Genomic DNA, 20716 nt, shown 5'->3' on the forward strand with positions numbered 1-20716 from the left:
AATAGTGCCCAAAAACCAGAGACATGGTAAAGAGGCTATGCTCCATGGGATAGACAAACACAAGCCAGATGGTGTTAAACAACTAAAGCCAGTGAATAGAAAGTAAACAAAAGTGAATGTCAAAACAAAATGCCAAGATCAAGGAATGGGACTGTATTCCCAGGTCAGCATTCAGTATGTCCCCAAGATGTTTTTAGGTCGAGCCTAGAGCAGCGCATAGGAGTGACCTTTAGAAATCGGTCAGCTCTTTTCAAGCACTCGTGCCTGAAAAGGCATCCACCTTGCGGGAGCGGGCAGCGGCGCGCAGGGGCCATGTGTTTGCAATTAGCAGTGGCCGCGCGTGCTTGTTGAGATTCCTATACTCGCACTCCCCTGCCAGTCTCACCCTCGCCCTCCCTTGTTTTTAGTCACTGTCACAGAGCCACTAAATACTAATAACAATCACCAGATGTTTGGTTGCGCTCCAGGTTCACGACCCTGCATTTTTACAGCATTCTGATTTTCCTGACCATATGTTCTTTAAAAGCATTTCCGCTGCTTGTGCACCAATAATAATTTCACTTCCGTATTCAACAATAATAATTTCACTTCCGTAATACCATGAGTTTGAAATTTAAAACAACTACACAGTGTCTATTCTGCATGCTGAACCTTTCAAGCTCTGTATGTTTGAAAATTAAGACTTTTTTGGTATCACTGTCCGTGTGCGTTACTGAGCGGTACATTATCAGACCCTTTATTGCAAGAATTAACTAGTGGTATGATCTCTCGGGTCCCTACACTATTCCCCAGATGCAAGTCTAATAACAACAAGCATTGGCATAGCCAATAGGTCTCGCCTTTGGGACCTCATAAGTGTTTACCCATGCAACAGTAGATGTTGTTGCACCAAGGATAGTGTGCTGCATAACGAATACATATAAGGTCCCAAAAGCGAGACCTATTGGCTATGCCAATGCTTTTTTTCCCCCCCCTTCAACCATGCTGCACCGCAGTCACCCATGCAAACTGTACAACATGGCAAAGGAAACACTGACCAAGCCAAATAACTCTACTATTTGGCTATTCAATGTTTTGGGGTGAAATAATCCGATTCGAGCAATAGAGGGCAGAGTTGTACTATATAAAATGTAACAACAAAAAAGAAGAAATAGTTAGCGCGAGTACCAACGAACACTAGTTAAGTTAAAACAATCTGTACTTTGGCCATCAAAGGAACGGAAGTTACGAGCTGCCTAATTAGAAGGCAGCAAAGAAGAGCCATAGCGATGCTAATGAATGGTAAGTAATGGGTGGGATAAAAGCCTCTTTACAGGTCGTCGCCAAGCAATAAGAGCATGCACGCTGCCTGCAGAACCCACTGTCGCCACCTAAAAACGTCAAGGAATAATTTTCTTTTTACACTTAAGAACTACAAACTGTGCCCTGAGATATTAATCTAGAAATATTCATTTCAGATTTTCTGTTATGCTAAAATATGTAAATATATTGATAGTCTCGTTAAAGTTTTCTTGTCCCCTACTGTTTGAAAATGATCTTCAAATCTAGCGAAAACCCTATCTTTCCAAGATGGCCGACGAGTGTAGACTCAGCTTTCCTATTATGCTGGAACTTTGTCACCTCTTAGTAGTGGAACGTGTTCCCAAATACACCAGGAAAAGAACGGGTGTTGGCCGTTTTGTTTCGGTGGAGAATAGCTCATGAACTCACCACGTTCTACGGCAGGAAAAGCTGTAATTGAACATGGGTGTATTTTTCACACTGAAAATGTCCGCCACAGAGAGGCTTAACAATTTTCTCCGTCTAGTGTCTTTAATGTCCATTGAAAACGTAATTTCGTGGATTGATGTAACCAATCATCCCGAACAATGAAACTGGTCCGTCTTTTATGTCGATGCCAAATCATTTGACCTCTGCTGCGCTCTTTTCTCTGTTACCCCGAACTTCACCAAATGTAGGTAATGGTTCTACACCCCATAGATCAGGATTACCCATCTTTGGAACACAGGCTGGCTGTTAGAAAAAGTTCATTAAATCTATACTGCATTGCACCTTAAACCCCTAGGAAACCTTTACTTATCGCATCCTGCTACTTTTCATTAGGACCAAAACCAAACATCTTTTAAAGCCCCATGATGTTCCTCTTCAGAGTGCATAACTTCTTTATTTAAATCCAAAAATCACCGATTTAAACTCCGTGTTATCTTTATTAACCCTTGTTGTTTTCAAAAACTTAAAACCCTTGTATATCTTCCTTTTAAAGTTCAAATCAATGTACATCTATACTTAGAACCCACAATATCCACAGTTAACCATAAGTTATTCCTGATGAGAAACACCGAAAGTCCTTATTAGAGCTGGAAGTCATCTGCACGCCCACAGGGCACTCTGCAGCTTTCTTGTCTTCAGTGCTCGGATACCATGTTGGTTGTGTGTATCAGGATTCCTAACATTTTTTTTATTTTTATTTTATACATTTGTAGAGCGCATGGTTACACCACCAGTGTGTCCCCGCCCTAAGACAGGCACTCTGAAAGGATGTGACTGCAACCTGCATGTCCCACCGAGTTGCACAGACTATCCGAGATATGGCCTTTATTCTGTTTTTACGAACAGTCGGGTCTTTAGGTGTATACGAAATCTACTTTCGCATGATTCTGTTCTTAGCGCCATCAGTAGGGTGTTCCACGTTTTTGCGGCAAGGTACCTGAAGGAGCGTGCCCCCATTCTTGCTCTAAATATTCTCGGTACAGTCACCAGTGCCTTCCCTATAGATCTTAAACTCTGCCCTGGGGTGTATTGGGTTAGTAATGGTTGAAGGTACCTTGGGCCACTCTTTGATAGAATACAGTGACAATGGCACATTGCCTTAAACACAACTCTCTTTTCCACTGGCAGCCAGTGCAGTACTGTCAGGGCTTTCTTCGTGCTAGCTCTTCTCGAGAGGCTAAGTACCAGTCGAGCTGCCGCATTCTGCACCCTCTGTAGTTTGGATAGTTCTTTTTTAGTAGCGCCAAGATATAGTACATTCCCGTAGTCCATTTGGGAGGTTATCACCGCGTGTACTATTGTTTTCTGGCATTAGGTGGCAAAAGATCAAGAACTTTCCTCAGGATTTTCATGGCCCCGTAGCATTTGTCTGCTACCTTCTGAATCTGGCTGTTGAATGTCAGTTCGAAATCAAACCAAATTCCGAGGTTTTTCACTTCTGCTTTTGGGGTAGTTAGTTGGCCTAGTGAATCAGGCCACCACCCGGACAATCATATGGTTGGCACCTTGCCTACAACCATTACCTCCATTGTACTCCCGTTTAGTTTGCGGCAGTGGTTCGACATCCAGTCTGCCACCTCTTCTAAACATTTGGAGAAACGGATTGCTGCCTATTCCCTGTCTTGAGATAGCATCACGATTAGCTGCGTATCATCCGCGTAGGAAACAATAGACACCATATGTTCTTCCACTCTCTCAGCCAGTGGTCCCACATACTGGTTAAATAGAGTGGGGCTCAAAATTGATCCCTGGAGCAGGGGGATACTCTCGGATAAGTATGTCTGTTGTGTGACTTAGAAGCTCCATGAGGAGAGAAACAATGTCATCCAACTTCGCCTGATGCCACAGGCCTCTAATCTTTGGAGGAGCCACTTGTGGGATACGGTGTCAAACGCTGCACTGAGATCCAACAGGATCAGGGCGGCCGTTTGTCCTTCCTCTGCATATTTTCTCAGTGTTTCTGTGGCCAGGAGTAGTGCTGACTCCGTGGAGTGGGCCATTCTAAAACCTGATTGGGAGGGTTGCAATAGATCGTTCCTGTTGATGTGGTCTACCAGTTGTTTATTGGTTACTTTCTCTGCAATCTTGGCCGCAAACGGTAATAGTGAGATAGGGCGTACATTTTCTAATACCGTTTGCTCTAATGATGGTTTCTTTTTGAGTGGCTGAACAATTGCCTGTTTCCATTTAGTGGGGACCACACCATTCTGAAAGGAACGTGAGATGAGCTCAGAGATATACGGCATAATCAGGTCCACTCCCTCCGTTACTATCTCTGGTTGTGCCGGGTCTAAAGGGGAGCCAGATTTGATCGCTTTTGCTGTGACTGTGAGTTATTCTAATTCCTAGGTCTTTTTAATTCATCCAGAGTCACCCCTGCAAAATTAGTCTGACTTCCATATGTCAGGCTAGTGCCCTGTTGCGCTTCTACCGGGAAGGTGTCATAGATTTTTGTCACTTTATCAGCGAAAAATTCTGCCACATTATTACAGCTCTCTACAGAGGCAGTTGCATCACTTTTATTTTCGTGTGTTTTGAGAGACTTCATTATGACGAACATTTCTTTGGGGGAGTTACTGGCCCTTTCAATTCTCTCCATATAGAATTGACATCTTGATTTCTTAATTAATGCATGATATTGTTTTAGTTCCTTTTTGTAATTTTTTTGGCCCTACTACAATATTCTTTCCTCCATGCTCTCTCAAGCTTCTTACACTTTTTTTTGGAATTCATCAGTTCATCATTAAACCATGGCGCTGTTGCATTTTGTCTCTTAGGGTTCCTAGTGCTCCATGGTGCTATCTTATCAAATGCCTCTGTAATCCATGTTTTTTAGTTGATTATTGGCTAGTTTTATATCTTTATCTAGTGTGAGTTTTTTTCTCATCAGTGCCTGGGTGAAAGAAATGGAATTGAAGTTATTCCACTTCCTTGTTGTGACTTTCTAAGTCGGTTGTTCTGACCTCTCTCTGTGAGAAGGCACCGTATAAGGGACTAAATAGTGACCTGACCAAGGAATTGGCCATTGTATTCCCACCTCTATCTCTGTGAAATTGGAGTAAATTTGATCTAGAATGTGACCCCCTTGGTGTGTTTGTGTCTCTACTTTTTGTGCTAGAATCAGTGTCAGTAGGTCCTTGCATATTGTACGAGCTTCTTGGTTCTAATTGTTATCAAAGTGTATGTTCGGGTCACCTAGCACCAGGAAATTTTTATACCGGAGAGCTGGGTGCACTACTTTCTCCTCCAGGCTCGCCATAAATTGTGTTACTGGACCTGGTGGGCGATAGATTAGAAAGCCAGCTATGGTTAAAGATGACAGCTGATGATTTATGTAAGCACTAGAGAGATTACTGGTCGCTCTGTGATTCAATATTGACATAATGTAGCCCTTGAAAGCATCACAGACTACAGAACTGATGGATATGTCTCTAGCATTGCTGACATCAAACATACTGGAATTCAAAGCCCTAGTTATAGAACTGATCCAGCGGAAGCGGTGTAAATTTATAAATCTTCACAAGTACCACCAACATAAATTATTTACTAAAACCCTGAATTTGGGCCCATGAAAATTCTACAACCACTTACAACTTATAAGGTCCTCCGATAGATCTTTCTGTTGAGCTAATAGGGACTCATATAATTAGAGACAGAAAACATTTCCTTCATGAGGACCTATAGTGAAGAAATGCCTGTCTAACCGCAATAATCAAACATATCATGTCAAAACTCTTGTCAAATAAAACAAACTCAATATATTTATCAAAGTACTTTTATCTAAACTTCAGTAATGAAATGGTCAATACACAAAAATACATAAAAAATGAAATGTCAGATCTTGGTTATTTCAATGAAAACGGGTAATTTCACAATAGAAACACAAATGATAGCAATAATACACCAATACATGGTGGGAGAAGAGAGACAGAGACAAAGATAAAATGTCATCACGGAATCAGTGTGCAATTTAAGATTCATACGAACCTAGGATCAATGAATGCACAGCAGGCAATAGTCTGAAATAGCCAACCCTTCAACTGAAGAGGTTTAGCTTGAGTAAAATCACCAGCCGATGAAGTGCAAGGCAATCAGGATAGTTCGGTTCAGGAAAAATAGAAGTTCGGACTGACAGAACGTCATGCCCATATTTTGTAAGGATAATGGCCAGCCAGAGAAGCATCGAGCAGCAACACCAGCAGCAATAGTAATGGCAGGCGGTGGAAATTCTTTTCTCACGGGATAGTTATACCTTGAAATGTTCACAATTTCAGCCCCCAATTATAGCATTTTCACAGTTTTACACGTTTCCATTGGTTAGGGACCATGGTATGATCACCCTCCAGCCTAGTTCATCTGGATCTTTAACAAGATAACTTTGTTAGTCCATAAATACAATTTTCGTCTCGGCTGCAAGAACCACATATAAAGTTTTCCATGTCCACGCACTCGCTTCCACATGAGCTTGCAACATAATCAACACAATTACTCGTAGAAAGAAATACTCTAACCGTAGGAAGGAAACTCTATTTGATAAACATTTAACTAAAGCAAAATAGATCTGCATTTTTGTAATAACAATGGACAAAATACATTCTTCTGAGACCTGTTTTTGCGAAATAAATAATACAATAATAGGTTAGAGGCCTACATAGAAATTCACAAAATCTAAAGAACAAAACATACCAATTTATTATTATATAGGAAATAGAGTATGCGTAGAAAACGATATAAGATTAAAATGTAATTTTCATTAAACCTATAAGCATAGTCTAAATAAATTCTCACTAAAGATGTAAGCATTCACTATTTCTGTTATGACTTTCATGATCAAGGGAAACATCTGCAAAAATAATTTTACTTTAAGCGTTTTCATTATCATATTTCTATATTGCTGTTTGTAATTTTACTCTTAAACTAAGTTCTTTAGTACATTTTAGTACGTTTTCTCTTATAACATAAAAATCTCTCATTACACCAGTCTCTAAGCCTTCTGCTTGCTTTAAAGATGCATTTTTTTAGAACTATAAATGTGTTGTCTTTTCTGCATGTTTCTATGTTGTAATTTTAAGGAAAACTCACGTTTTCTTTTTAATTCACATCCCTGTTAGTCATTTTATAAAAATATGCATGTTAATTCACCCTTAATGAGCAGACTTGATCAAGCAAAATTATTCTCAAATAATCTTGGTCCATCAATCCCCCATCTGATGACAAATCAAGCCATCACACAATCCACAATAATCTGATTATCTCTTAACGCTTCATAATAAGCAACCTTTTTGTCTTCTAACTCAATTTCGTCCCTTTTCCTCTTTCTAGCTCTTCGTTTTGTCTCTTTCATTTTGCACATACAACATCTACATAGCAGCATTATAATTAATGTGGCAATAGCAATAATTGGTATTAGTATTTTTCCTACGGAGCTGTTACTTTATGCAGTACACCAATTACCTACAAGGAAAAACCCTTACCAAGTTTTTCCCATGCACCATCAACTTTTAGTTCTGTCAAATCATTACGCTACTGAGTAATGTTACTTATATATCCCTCCAAGTCTCTACTTTTATCAGGGATATATGTGCAACATTGTTGAATTTTCAGTATACTACAGACTCCACCCTCTTTTGCCAAGAAAACATGTAGAGCATGTCTATTTTGCAAAACCATTGATCTCATAGAAACCATTTCAGTATCAACGATTAAGACCCCACCAGCAGCATCCGTTGATAAATGATCAACCACTGTAGACAATTTTCTCATTTTATGTGAATTCAAAATCACTCCCACTGAAGGTAATAATGCACCAAAAATATCACCCACAATTTCTGCAACACTTATTCCCCTTTTATTTTGTGTTAGTTCTTTTTCATTGTTCCATGATTTTCACTCAAATGTTAGATTTTAGGGAAAACTATACCTACATAACAACATCCATACCCATGTTGTGGCAACCTATAATAAGCATTTTTACCACACACATACTAAACTCCAGAATAAACTGGATCAGTACCACCTCTTAATCCCCAACCTCCCATAATTAGGAAGGTATGTTCACATTCACTAGAACCAATGACATAATTGTTATATTCAGTCTTGTGTCTTAGTAAGCAAAGCTTCCCTTTTTGAAGCCACTCCAGAGTCATTGCAACACATGTCTCACCTTTCTTATAATCACCCTCCCTATGAGCCAATGGAGGTATATTAGTTTTCTGTTTTACTCCTTTTCTCTTAAACTCTTGCCCTCTATCCTCCACTGTATTTATAAATTCTATTTCTACACTTTGTAACCTACATGTCAGGTTATTTCGATGTGCATGTACAGTATCTATTGGCTTAGTAGTATGAAAAAAATCCCACGTACTCTGCATCCTTTGCACTAGTCTCTTGTTGGAAAGTGGGTTATTGGTAGGGGCAAATGTAGGTCTGCCACTGGCAATAAGGCCACTAACACATGATAGGACTCAGCATAGGTCGTAGAAAATTATTCCTTTGCTCAACCCTTGATAACGTGGCTGCGAGCAGTCAGGCTAAACTTCAAAGACAGGTATGTAAAGCATTTAAAAACACAATTTCAGTAAATAATTAAGACACAACACAAAATATAAATCCAACACCAATTTATAAAAATAGATAATATTTGTATCTTTTAAATGACTCCAAAACAGAAATAATCCACTGTAGGGAACCAGAGATATGAATTTTTAAAGATTAGTCACTTTCTAGTGCTTTGAAACCAACAGCGCCCCTTTAAGTCATTTCGTTTTCTCTGTCAGGCACACACCTTTATAAAGTGTTCTGAAGAATTCTCACCACTGTAGTGGGCCGCCTTCTTCAGCAAGCGGGGTCCAGTTAGAACACCTTCCTGGCGTTCTGCTTGCGGGTCCCAAAGTATACAACACACAATCCAAGGTTCTGGAATCTCAAAGAGGGTCCTTGAAAGTGTGAAACTTCACTTCCGCAATCCACTTGAACAAAACCCTTATAAATCCACTGGTACTCCAGGCTTTGAATTCTTTGTGGGGCTTTCCAGGTGAGCTCTGTTAACCTGTAGCTTGCAGGAAGTTTCCACTCTTGAGTCTTTTGGCAGCAAGGTAATCCACAGGGATGTCGTTTCAGATGGTGCAGTCTTCATAGGTCAGGCCTTAGAGTTCCTTGCACACAGCAAAACCTTCAGCAGGGCACTTCTTGCTTCATTCAGTTTCAAGCAGCAGATCTGGAGGGCTCTGCCCCTCTCAGATACTTATTCAAAATTCTCTGGGTCAAGCACCAGGTCACTGCTGACCAATGAGAGCAGGGCAACTCCTCCTAGTTATGACCACATCCTGTGGAGTGTGGCATTAGTTTGTCCCAGAGGGCATCACCATTCCAAATCCATAATGGCTGATTTTCCAGCAAGGAGGTCAGAGCTGGCTAAACACACCCCCTGGGATATCTCATTTCCATGGACCATCCCGTACCATCTGCAAATACCTTTCTTAAGCCTAGTTCTGACTCTGGGTCACAACTGTCATAGTGGACTAAAATCCAGGCCTCCCCTCTTGCCTTTGAAGAGCGTAGTTTACGACGCCACCTCCTGGCCTGGCATTCCTATAGAACAGATCACTGCCCTCCCAGCAGCCTGGCTAATCCACGTAACTCTGACCAATCAGGGCAGACCACTGAAAGGCTAAATTTTGACTTGCAAACAAGAAAGTCTCATAACTTATTGTATGTACACTTTAGGAGAAATTCAACAATATAGTATGGTTGGATTTACTACGACCATTCTGGGAAGTCTTTGAATGGTCCGTCTAGTCCTCTCCTATCAATATTTATTAATCAATCACTTCCTACCATGTTAACCTATGGGCCATGGGGTTTGCAATGGGGAAAATGACTTGCGCCACTTTTGTAGCACCAGGGCTTATAAAACCATATTTTATAAGTATTTCCCTAATTTCTACCGGAACTCCACCCCCTGTGCAACTAGGGGAGACTTCAGGGGTTCTGAATCTGCAGAAATATTGCAGATCACCCTTACCCAATTCTTCCAGTATCAAAGTCGAATTTGAGCACCTCTTTAAGACAATGTGGGGAGTGAAATTTAAAAGTTCACTTTACCCAGGCTTCTAAAAACTCATTTTATAGGGGCGCTCCTTATAGATAACTGACCCCCCACCTCTGCGATACCTTGGGGTGACCCTGGGGGTCTCTAATATGCAAAACATGGTAGGTTTTTAATTTTTAAGGGCCCCTCCCCCAAAGTCTAGTTTGGGCACAATGTAAGGTTTAGAAGCTGTCCTGGCCACCAGTGCAGCTTTTAAACTGACCTCAGGCTTCAGCACTGCACACATGCTGATGCAGAGAATCTGCTGGCCTCTAAACTGCCATGCCCCAGGATACTGGAGACTTCTAGGTAGTTTCAATCCCCTGCCCTATTACATACTAGGGGCTTAGGTGGTAGGTCATGCCAACTACAGGGGTACCCCACCATACTATAGTGTACCCTAGTGTATGTTGGGTGTCTTAACTGTGTTCTAATGTTTTCCTTTTAGATTGGCACTGGCCCTGGGCCTGGTTAAACAGAGCCCAGGGTCAGTCAAAGTCAGTTACCACCAGTTCCAGTCAGCAAAAAGTTGGACGGTGCCCAGGGCACAGGATGACTTTGCAGCATAGCCCCCCCCCCAAACGAAAGGTGATGGGTTACTAACCGACACCCTGGTAGGCCTCATCGGCTAAGTGGATAACCTGGAAAGTCCATCTGCGTTGGCATGGGCAACCCCAGGTCTGTGTTCCACTGTAAAGTCCATTCCCTGTAGGGAAATGGACCACCTTAACAGCTTGGGATTCTCCCCTCTCATCTGCATGAGCCACCTGAGAGGCCTGTGGTCAGTTTGAACACGAAAGTGGGTCCCAAACAAATATGGTCTCAACTTTTTCAGTGACCACACCACAGCAAAAGCCTCTCTCTCAATGGCACTCTACCTCTGCTCTCTGGGAAGAAGCCTCCTGCTAATAAAGGCAACAAGCTGGTCAAGGCCCCCTTCATTCAGCTGTGACAAAACTGCACCAATCCCTTGCTCTGAAGCATCAGTCTGAACTACAAATTCCTTTGTGTAGTCAGGGGCCAGTAACACTGGTGCTGAACACATAGCAGCTTTCAGAGTGTCAAAAGCCTTCTGACACTCTGGGGTCCAAATCACCCTTTTGGGCCTCTTTTTAGAAGTCAGTTCCTTTAGGGGCCCCACAATGGTCCCATAATTTTTAACAAACCTTCTATAGTACCCTGTCAGTCCAAGGAATGCCCTGACCTGAGTCTGGGTAACAGGAGCTGTCCAATCCAGAATAGTTTGGATTTTAGCTTGGAGAGGCTGTACAAGGCCCCCACCTACAAGGTGGCCCAGGTACACCTCAGAACTCTGCCCTATTTGGCACTTGCTTGCCTTAATAGTCAGGCCTGCCTGCTGCATGGCCTGAAGCACTTCCCTTAGGTGGTTTAAGTGACCCCCCAGGTAGAACTGTATACAGCTATATCATCCAGGTAAGCTGCACTGAACTGTTCCAACCCAGACAAGACCCTGTTCACCAACCTTTGGAAGGTGGCAGGTGCATTATTTAATCCAAAGGGCATTACTTTGAACTGATAATGTCCCTCTGGTGTGGAGAATGCTGACCTCTCCTTTGCTCCATCAGTGAGGGCAATCTGCCAGTAACCTGAAGTCAAATCAAAAGTACTCAGGTACTTAGCAGCCCCTAACCTATCAATGAGCTCATCAGCTCTAGGTATAGGGTGAGCATCCGTCTTTGTGACTGCATTCAAACCTCTGTAGTCCACACAGAACCTTAACTCCTTGGGTCCCCCCTGAGGGTTAGGTTTAGGTACCAGTACCACTGGACTGGCCCATGGACTCTCAGATGGTTCAATTACCCCCAGCTCCAGCATCTTAGCAACCTCAGCTGTAATGCTGGCTCTGACATGGTCAGACGACCTGTACAGTTTATTTTTGACAGATCGGCTGTCACCAGTGTCAATGTGGTGCACACACCACTCAGTGATGCCTGGGGTCAGAGGGAACAGGCCAGCAAACTGTCCAGCACCTGCTTACAGTCTCTGTGTTGCTGGTCTGTCAACTTGGGAGGGAGCACAACTCCCTCCACTGACCCATCTTGCACATTTGTGGAGAGGAGGTCGGGCACAGGCTCAGTTTCCTCCTCCACACCCTCATCAGTGGCCAGTAACATGGTCATGTCTGCCCTGTCATGGTGGGGCTTCAATCTATTCACATGCAGGACCCTGTGAGGGTTCCTAAGGGTGCCCAGGTCAACCAAATAGGTAACCTCACCCTTCTTTTCTAAGATTGGATAGGGCCCACTCCACTTGTCATGGAGGGCCCTGGGAGCCACAGGCTCCAACGCCCACACCAACTGTCCTGGAGTATACTCAGGCATAGTAGCTTTTTGATCATACCAGTGCTTCATTAGCTCCTGGCTGGCCTCCAGTTTCCTGTTTGCCTTGTACATGTACTCTGCCATTCTAGATCTCAGGCCTAGCACGTAATCAAGCACATTGTCATTAGCTTCTTTAAGAGGCTTCTCTAAAGACTCTCTTAGCAGGTTCAATGGCCCCCTCACAGGGTGCCCAAACACCAACTCAAAAGGACTGAAACCAACCCCTTTCTGTGGCACCTCCCTGTATGCAAACAGTAAGCATGGGAGGAGAACATCCCATCTCCTCCTGAGTTTCTCTGACAACCCATTTATCATGCCCTTCAGGGTTTTGTTGAATCTCTCAACAAGACCATTTCCTTGTGGGTGATAGGTGGTGGTGAACTTGTAGTTGACACCACACTCATCCCACATAGCAGTCAGATAGCTGGGCAGGAAGTTTGTGCCCCTGTCTGACACCACCTCTTTTGGAAAACCCACTCTGGGGAACACACCAAGCAGTGCTCTAGCCACTGCAGGTGCATCAATGGTTCTAAGAGGTATGGCTTCAGCGTATCTAGTAGCATGGTCAACTACCACTACGATATACCTATTCCCTGATGCAGTAGGTGGGTCCAGGGTACCAACAATGTCCATCCCCACCCTTTCAAAGGGAACCCCAACCACTGGCAGTGGTATTAGGGGAGCCTTTGTCTTGCCCCCTGCCTTGCCACTGGCCTGACAGGTGACACAGAAGCTGCAAAACTCCTTTACCTTTTCAGACATATTGGGCCAGTAGAAATGGTTCACCAACCGGTTCCATGTCTTTGTCCGTCCCAAATGTCCTGCCAAGGGGATATCGTGACTCAAAGTCAGGATGAACTCTCTGTACTTCTGGGGCACCACCAATCTCCTGGTGGCCCACTCCTTGAGGTTTCTGGCCTCAGTATAAAGCAGTCCATATTCCCAGTAGAGTTTGTGAAACCCACTGTCAGCCCCCTCCTCTTGCTTAGAAGCAATCCGCCTCAAGCTCTCAAGGGTGGGACAGTCACGCTGTCCCTGACTGAACTCCTCTCTGGAGGGTCCACCTGCTCCTGTCAGTTCTGCAAAATCTGACAGCTCTGGCAGGGATGGAGTCCCTCCGTCAGCGGCCAGATCCTCCCCATCAGGGTTAGATTCTTCCTGCACCTCTGGAGTTCCCTGGGCTGGCTCACCAGGCCCAGTGCCCTTGTCTGCTTGACCCTTTGTTCCAGAGTCCACGTGTCCAGCCCCTCCCTTCTGGCTAGTCTGTGACCTAGTCACAGCACATACCCACTCAGGGAGCTCCAATATTTTCATATGGAGTCCTCTTGCCACCTCTGACCACGCAGAGGCTTCAAGATCATTGCCCAGTAAACACTGGACCGGGAGCACCATTGACACAGCTACCTTCATAGGGCCTGTCACACCTCCCCATTCCAAATCCACCACAGCCAGGGGATGGAGTTTGGTAGTGCTGTCTGCATATGTCACCTGGTGAAATTCACCAGGTAACAACCTCTCTGGGGGCACCAGTTCATCCAGGACCATAGTTACACTAGCCCCAGTGTCTCTGAAAGCCTCAATCTCAGTCCCATTCACTTTAGGCCTCTGCCTGTACTTGTCCATGTTTGGAGGTAAGGCAGCAAGGGTGGCAATACTCACCCCACCCAAGGACACTAAGGTTGCTTCCACCACCTGCCTGTTCTGTACACCACCTTCCACCCTTACACTGACACTGGCAAACCCTGTGGATGGCCCCTTAGGGGGGAGCTTCTTGGCACAGACAGCATCTCCCTGCTTATACCCTGGCTGGTTACAGTCAAAGCACTTACCCACCTTTGAGGGATCAAAGAACCTACCAGGCTTTCCCCGAAACCCCCTCCCTTTGAATTTGGGTTGGCTCGGGGCCCCCCCTCCTTGTACAGGTTTTTGTGGGTCTTTGGAGGACTCCTTAGGATTTTGACCTTCATTTCCCTGGGCTTTCCCCTGGGGAGGGACCTGTCCTCCTTTTTTCTGGTCACCCCCCTGATGCTGAATGGAAACCGGGGTTCTCACCCACTCATCAGCTAATTCCCCCAGCTCTCTGGGGTCTGTCAGCTTAGAGTCCACTAGATACTGGCGTAACTTCTCTTCTGCACAATGAGTCAAAATGTGTTCTTTCAAAAACAAATTATACAATCCCTCATATGTGTCAACTTTGTTACCAACAATCCAGCCTTCCAGTGCCTTTACTAAAACGTCAACAAAGTCTACCCAAGACTTTGAACTCAATTTCTGGGTGCCTCTAAACTTCACCCTATACTGTTCTGGAGTCAGACCAAATCTCTTGACTAAGCATGCCTTCATCTGCTGGTATGATTCTGCATCCTCTCCCTTCAGGGTCAGGAGCCTATCCCTCCCAGCTACTGGAATCAACTCCCACAGGAGTGCACCCCAATATCTAGAGTGAACCCTACTCATTTTAAGGGCCCTCTCAAAAGCTGCTAGCCACTTGTCAATGTCATCCCCCTCAGTGTACTTAGGTACTATGCCCTTGAGAAGTTTTGGTTCAAATCTACCACCCCTGGACATTTCAGCATCTTCTTCACTTTCGCTGCCACCATTCCTTTTTTCCTCCTCCTCCTCCCTCTCCCACTTTCTCTTAGCCAATTTGAATTTCTCTTTCTCCAAGGCAATCAACTCTAATTGAGCCTGAAGCTGTCTCTCTGCAAGGGACAGTAGTGGTACCTGAGTAAGGGACCCTTCCCCACTCCCACCACCACCTTGATTCACCTGGCTAACACTAGTCACAATGGGAAAGGTCTCATCCTTACCCCCCTCTCGGGTGAGGTTGGGGGGAACATCTTCCCACCCCCTTGTGTTCTCCTCCGCAGCCCTGGCCCAGGCCTTTAGGGACTCAAGCAACCCTGCCTTCCTCATCTTCTTTGCAGGACGCAGCCCCATAAGCCTACACTGTTCTCTAATATCCGCCATCTTAAACAGGAACAGTTTAGCCAGGTCCAGCTCCATGGTTCCCTAGTTTTGGGTCACAAAAACTAGGCACAATAGACTTAGAACAATTTGGAAAAATCAAAACAATAGATTAAAAACAGTTGAGTCCAAATTCGAAAAATCAAACTCAAACGTTTTGTTCTAAGGCAATTTAGAGGATTTTTATAATCTTAAATTATTCACTGAAAGGTGTACTTTTTAAACACAAGTCCTCATCCCACCGCTGCCACCAGATGTTGGAAAGTGAGTTATTGGTAGGGGCAAATGTAGGTCTGCCACTGGCAATAAGGCCACTAAGACATGATAGGACTCAGCATAGGTCTTAGAAAATTATTCCTTTGCTCAACCCTTGGTAACGTGGCTGCGAGCAGACAGGCTTAACTTCAAAGACAGGTATGTAAAGCATTTAAAAGCACCATTTCAGTAAATAATTAAGACCCAACGCAAAATAAAAATCCAACACCAATTTATAAAAACAGATAATATTTTTATCTTTTAAATGACACCAAAACGAAAATAATCCACTGTAGGGAACCAGAGATATGAATTTTTAAAGATTAGTCACTTTCTAGTGCTTCGAAACCAACAGCGCCCCTTTAAGTCATTTAGTTTTCTCTGTCAGGGACACACCTTTATAAATTGTTCTGAAGAATTCTAACCACTGTAGTGGGCCGCCTTCTTCAGCAAGCGGGGTCCAGTTAGAACACCTTCCTGGCATTCTGCTTGCGGGTCCCAAAGTATACAACACACAATCCAAGGTTCTAGATTCTCCAAGAGGGTCCTTGAAAGTGTGAAACTTCACTTCCGCAATCCACTTGAACAAAACCCTTACAAATCCACTGGTACTCCAGGCTTTGAATTCTTTGTGGGGCTGTCCAGGTGAGCTCTGTTAACCTGTAGCTTGCAGGGAGTTTCCACTCTTGAGTCTTTTGGTAGCAAGGTAATCCACAGGGCTATAGTTCAGATGGTGCAGTCTTCATAGGTCAGGCATTAGAGTTCCTTGCACACAGCAAAACCTTCAGCAGGGCACTTCTTGCTTCATTCAGTTTCAAGCAGCAGATCTGGAGGGCTCTGCCCCTCAGATACTTATTCAAAATTCTCTGGGTCAAGCACCAGGTCACTGCTAACCAATGAGAGTGCCACTGCGCGGCTCCAGAAATCATTTCTAATCAATACTCACCATTTCCCCGAAACCTTAAAACACCCATATCATGCGACAGTGGGGCCCATAACACTGTGCATTTACCCTGTTCACTTACACTTGGCTTCAAGGTTCTGGCGAATCGCAATGGAGAAGTGCTGTAACATTTGGTATAGCGTCCAAACCTATTTAACTATTCATTATTTACACCTGCCGTTTTAACATTTAACCATCAATTAAATTATTCAGACACACCACCATAGTGGCAATGGATCTGCTAGAATGAAAATTAGGCGTTGGAAGAATCAAAGACCAGCTTTTACTTCTTCATTTTCTAATCTTTATTCAAAGCAAAAACTTTATCATGTCTGTTATTTATGCATTAATAAATCTTTATTCGATAAAACAAACTTTATTTCAAAATAATCATTTTATTTGAGCTCAAGAAAAATCGCTTTATTTCAGAAGATAGTTAAAATTAGCAAAGAACAGATAGTTCCAAAGTCATTCTCTCCTAACATCCCTAACTATCCCTCACTAACACCCTCATCTTATCCTTCAATCCTGCAAAACAAACAAATAAATTCATAAGAGTCTTACATCCAGGAATCGGGCAGCATCTCCGATGGAAATGAAAAAAGCGACCCTAACTAGACAAAACCAGGGGTTTTTATACCCTAAATACCTAACTTAATCTATCTAAAATGTATCTAACATCTCTTATTCAAAATTTATTGGACAATTTCGGGGTGGGTGAGCATCATCTCATCCTTACGACATCATATTCTCGATGGTTCAGTAAGAAAAAATAAAGAGTCATTGTTTAGGTCAGTCTTTGGCCTAGCCAAAACTCTCATGATCTCAACGATCAGTCGTCCAGGTTTGGCACCCATACTAGGTTCCGGGCTACAGCAGCCTTGAACCTCCTCGAGCCCAGGCAGTTCACTCTGACTTGCAGGTTTTGGCGCGCCTGCGCAGTTCAACCCTTGCTCACATTTTACCCGACCGTCCATCTTTGCACAGGCCTCAAAGGTCACTTTTGGAACTATTGTGAAAACAAGCACAGATTTACGTTAGCTATTGAATTTAAGCCCATTCTGCTTACCTCCCACCTTACTAATGTTTCCCAATTAGTCGTTACCTAGCAGATAAGCCACATAAATGTGTTTTATACTTACAATTTTTACTACCTTTTACATAAAACGGGCACAGTAAGCACATTTAAATTGCGTTCATTTACGAATAAGCTGCACGTTAGTTCACAACACGATAACAATACACATTAGCTGGGTTTTATTTGTGCCATCCAAGCAAGTTAATCCTCCCCATGTGTAAAAATAATAATAATGTGTGCACTTTACTCTATGGTTGGTTAATTTCACAAAACATGCAATCAGTAATTGTTAGTGTCATGGTACATCAACTTTACGGGGGCGTGGGTTGGACGCTGACCGAGATGGCGGCGTGAGCGATCAGCTCCGCGCCAGGTCCCACTACTCATCCTGAAATAACCACGGATCTTACCCCCTGAGTGGCGTTTTGGCGGCTCCTGGCGAAGCGGGACCAGGGGGGCTTGATTGCGGCGCTGTGGTTGACAGGACGCGGCTTTTCCGACGTGTCCCGGGTCCCGGCGGAGCAGTGGTCAGACAAAGAAAGATGGCGGCGCCGGGAGCCTGACGGGACTCGGCTCGGCTGGCAGAAGGCTCCGGACGGACGAGAGCTGAGGAGCGGAGTGCAGGGCGAGGGACGGAGCGAGGACTGCTCCGGTGCTGACTGCGGCGGGCTGGCGGCCGCTGCCGTCCGGGGGCCGGGCGGGCGTAGCGCCCATCCCCCCGCCTTCCTGCGCTGCTGACCGAGCAGGGTGCGGCGCCCCTGGAGCCCGGAGGGATAAACGGAGGTGGTGGCGGCCGCAGCTGGGACCCGTCCCTGGGGCCCTACGACGATCCCCCTTGCCGGGTGAGTGGAGGAGGCGGGCCTCCGGCCCGACGGTGGGCGCAGTGCTGCATTGCGGGGGGCTGATCTCCCTCTCCCCCCGAGACATCGCTGGCTATTGAGGAGGCGGAGGGGCGGCAATGGTCCTGTGAGAGACGCGGGCGCTGGCTTGGGAGGACTGGGGCCAGAGGAGTGTCCTTCAGGCGCTGCTGGGCTGCCTGCTGCGGGTTGGAACCGGACACGCTTACACCCTGCGGTGCATATTGGAGGAGGGAGACCCGGCTTGGGGAAAATCGCCGCCTGGGTGAATTTGGGCCCCTGTGCTGCCAGCCCGCGTCTGCCTTGCACCTCCCACTGGCTGCTGGCATTCTTCTGCTGAGGCCTAGAACCGTGGATAGCACCCTGCCGAGTGTGCTGGTAGTGCCTTGAATTTGTGGGCCCCTACGGAACTTTGGCCTCAAGGACTGGACGACTCTGGTGACCGGCTAGCCGTACGATAGGGGACGAAAAATCGATATTGTAGCGATTCCGGAGTAGAGTTGTGGGAGCCAAGATGGCCGCTACTGGTGGACTGCCCGAAGTGCTTACCCAACTCCAAGATGGCGGGGCACCTGCTCCCTTGGACGCACTGACTCCGGAACAGTGGTTGCATAAACGGCTAGATAGTATACTGGACGCGATCGCTGCCACGAAAGAATCCCTGCATCAGGACATTGCGCAGGTCGCCACGGGGCTGGGACTCCTCAAAGCAGATCATGCGAAGCTCGCTGACAAAGTGAAAGACAACGAGCAACTACTGCAGGAATTGAAACCGGCGGTGGTCACTGCGGAACACAAACTGGTGGATATAATGAGCCGCTTGGAGACCCTAGAAAAACGGGCGGAGGATGCAGAAAGCCGCAATCGGAGGAATAATGTAAGGGTTGTAGGCCTTCCGGAGAAAATTGAGGGGGATGATGCTGTGGCTTACATGGAGAACTGGTTTACTACGGTGGTGGCGCCGGAGGGCCTCTCTCCCTTCTTTTCACTTGAGCGAGCGCACAGGGTCCCGGCTCGACCGCCTCAGCTGGGTCGACCTCCCAGGCCAATGGTGATAAAGTTGCTGCACTATAAGGATCGGGACCTCCTGATACAGAGAGCACGCTCACAGGGCCCCTTTCAGGTGGAAAACAGCAAGGTCACGATATTCCCGGACTACACTCGGGAGGTCCAGAGAAGTAGAGCGTCCTTCCTGCCTGTGAAGAAGGATGAGGGAATCCAGTACTCGTTGCTCTTCCCGGCCAAGCTGAGAGTAATCCTGGATGGTACGACTCACTTCTTTCTAACCCCGGACGAGGCTTGGGCATGGCTTGAGCTTTACCGTGCTGGAACTGACCGCGCTGGCAAAAGCGATGGGTCCGCGCAGCAGCCCCTCCGGATCAGAAAATCTCAGCGTATCCGGAAACGGAATAAACTTAAGATTGCGATGCAGAAGGCCCAAATGGAGGCGGACAGGAAGAGCGCGCTGGCGGCAACTGCGATCATCACGGGGTCGCAACTGGAGAAGACGTTGGAAGGATCTGACTCTGATGAAGAAGGATTGAAAACGGGAGGGGATGAATCGGACGTGGAGAGCACGAGGGGTCCGGAGGTCACTCCACAGACGGCAGAGGGACTGTTTAACGAGTGAGGTACCAGGGCGCGGCCCAGCTGTGACTTTTACGAGGCCGTGGCCTCTCTGGTCGCTATGTGTACACTCAGGGGGGGAACTAAGACCACAATGTGGGACTAAGGGTGTGGGGTGGGGGCTCCGCTGTTTCTGGGTCGGGCGCTGATCCACCCTCTAGAGGCCCATAAGGCCTTCTGTGGTAGAGTCCGCAGAGTAGTGTGATGTGTGTTATGTTACCAGTTTGGAACGGGGCTGAAGCTGGGTTATTAAGCCCTGTCCTGGGGAGAGGGGTTCAGGGAATTTTGTTGAGAGTTGGGGTTAGGGGATCCAACTGCTGCTGTGTGTGGGGTGTTGAACTAGTGCTGATTTTGAACAGAAATTGCTGCTATGGAGACGTTACCTGAGCTAAAATGCCTCTCGTGGAATGTCCGTGGTCTCAGGACGATGGTGAGACGTCACAAGGTGCATGCCCACTTAGTGCGGCGTGGTGTTCAGATTGCTATGCTGCAGGAAACCCACTTGACTGACAAAGAATGCACTGCGCTGCAGAGAAGGTGGCGGGGGCAGGTGTTTGGGACCACGTACTCGGCGTTTGCCAGGGGTGTGTTGATTTGGGTAAGAGCTGGGATACCGTTCCAGGTTGTGTCCAGGCGGGTGGATCCGGAAGGTAGATATGTGGTGGTGGAGGGGAGGTTGTACGGTCGGGAAGTAACGCTATGCAGTGTGTACGCCCCTAATACAGACCAGGCCTTATTTTTTGACAGACTAACGAGCTCACTAGCGCATTACCTGGCGGGCCCCATCAT

The 20716-nt window shown here is 45.8% G+C and overlaps 1 pseudogene across 1 annotated transcript in view; it reads left to right on the forward strand.

Moving 5' to 3' along the window:
• Positions 1–1204: 1204 nt before the first annotated feature.
• LOC144767159 (transmembrane O-methyltransferase homolog) overlaps positions 1205–20716 on the forward strand; it is a 130904-nt pseudogene continuing 111392 nt past the window's right edge. The window contains exon 1 of the transcript XR_013598083.1: positions 1205–1281. The product of XR_013598083.1 is annotated as a transmembrane O-methyltransferase homolog (transcript). The remainder of the gene's footprint in view (positions 1282–20716) is intronic.

This window comes from Lissotriton helveticus, chromosome 7 (genome assembly GCF_964261635.1).
Source record: "Lissotriton helveticus chromosome 7, aLisHel1.1, whole genome shotgun sequence".
Lineage (NCBI taxonomy): Eukaryota > Metazoa > Chordata > Amphibia > Caudata > Salamandridae > Lissotriton > Lissotriton helveticus.